This window comes from Tarenaya hassleriana, unplaced genomic scaffold, assembly GCF_000463585.1.
Source record: "Tarenaya hassleriana unplaced genomic scaffold, ASM46358v1 Cleome20, whole genome shotgun sequence".
NCBI classification, from domain to species: Eukaryota; Viridiplantae; Streptophyta; class Magnoliopsida; order Brassicales; family Cleomaceae; genus Tarenaya; species Tarenaya hassleriana.
This window is the reverse complement of record NW_010965373.1, coordinates 959,268-961,491: the sequence shown is the minus strand read 5'-3', so window position 1 is coordinate 961,491 and position 2,224 is coordinate 959,268.

Genomic DNA, 2,224 nt, shown 5'->3' with positions numbered 1-2,224 from the left:
ACATGGGAAGGGATGATATATAAATACATGTATATTTTGTATATATATATTTTATATATATATATAGCAAATATATATTATACATATATATATATATATGAATTCGAATATATATATATATATATATATTTCAATTGATTTTTCAATTAAAATCCAAATTTCCAACCGATGTCCGTTGGAATTTTTTTCAAAATTTTCAAAAAAAATTTCAACCGGCATCCGTTGGAATTCGGTTGGATTTTTTGTAAAAAAAATTTCCAAAAAAAATTCCAACCGGCATCCGTTGGAATTCCGTTGGAATTTTTTTTAAAAATTTTCAAAAAACATTCCAACTGACATCCGTTGGAATTGTTTTCTAACAAACATCCGTTGGAACTCCGTTAAAAATTTGCAACCGATTTTTCCAACGTTAATCCGTTGGAATTCCAACGGATATCCGTTAGAAATACCGTTGGAAATTTCCAACCCAATTTTTCAATTGAATACGTTGAAAATTCCGTTAAAAATTTACAACGGGTGTTTCCAACGGATACCCGTTGGAAATTTTCAACGGAAATCGTCGTTGAAACGCCGTTGAAAACCGTTGAAAATCCGTTGGAATTCGAAGATTTTTTTGTAATGGAGGAGTCACATATTTCAATGTAGATATTTGATATATATATATATATACATACATACATATATATACGTGCACATATATATTGAAAAGTAGGGCTGCACACCGAAGTCAAGGTGCAATGTCACAACTCTTCACACGAAAGGGAAAAAGCTCAATCACATTTCACTCGTTTCACATTCATCAAACATTTATTTTCATATATATATATATATATATATATATATATATATTATTGAATGGACTAAATTATTCGTGTTGATAAGAAATATAAAAGTAAATCAAATTATTCATTATTCCAATGGAATTTAAATCATGGTCCATCTCCATCTCTCTCTCTATTCCTTTTCCTCCCCAACTTTTGAAATTCACTTTATTTTTTTTATTTTCTTCCTTTTGGTAATGCAAATTGGTGCAAAGCTTTCAAAAGAAAGCACATGAAGCATATATTTTTTTTTTCTGTCATAGGAAGAAATCAATGATAAAGCATTTTTAGAATGGAAGAAGAAAACAATGAATTTTAAAAAAGTTAAAAGAGAGGACCATAAATCAAGGTGTAATTAATTATCTTGTGTATTACTTTCTGTATAATTTCATTTTATAGGAATATGTTCCCATCTATCATTTCCTTTCCTTGTCACATAGGTTTTCCATGTTCATATTACTACAATTCTGGATTGATATTTCGAATATCAATTTATTCTAAATTTTATTAAGATTAAATTTGGATAATTTAAAAATATATTTTTTTAAAAAATTGTTTATTCATTTTTTAATGAATTTATAAATATCCAAATTTTAAAAATATCCATAACTCAATTATCCATAAAATTTTAAAATATCTTACAAAATTAAAATAATCTACTTAAAAAACACCAAAACTATCAACGAATTAAAATATAATTATTAATTATTCTGTTCTATCCGATTCCACATCTTCAAATCGAATGGTCTACCTAGAATGCAATTATATTCGCTGTAAAATAATTACGATTATGAACAAATTTTTGGAATTGTTTTCCTAAAAGCGACATAATTATCGATTTATCAGAAAAATCCAAAACGGTCAACATAGGCAAGCGACGATGTTCCTCCACGTGGCATAACATGACAGCCCAAAACCCGTACAATAAAAAAATCAAGCAGGAAAAAAAAAGAGCAACGTTTTTTAATAAAAATCGACAATAAATTAAAAATAACAAACAACAACCGTCGGACCGTACCGGACAATGTCATGGACCCCACCAACTCATTTGCCACGCTGGCAATTCCACGTGGCTGCCAAACATGGGTCCTACGTGTACAACCATCCTGCTATAGACGCGTCGCTTAACCCACCGCATGCCATTTATTACTTCCATTTCACGGGGAAACAAATTTCCAATTTTATCCCCCAAATTAATTTTCAGTTACATTATAACCGAAAAATAATTTTTAAAAGTACACACACGTAAACGTAAATAAAGATTTTTGTATAGTTTTATTTATGGAGAAAATTAATTACATTTTTCGTTATTGACTTTTAAAATGATATAATTAATTAATATTCTCTCTCTCTCTCTCTCATGCCTTGATGTGTGTATAAATAGGAAACAACCATTTGGTTGG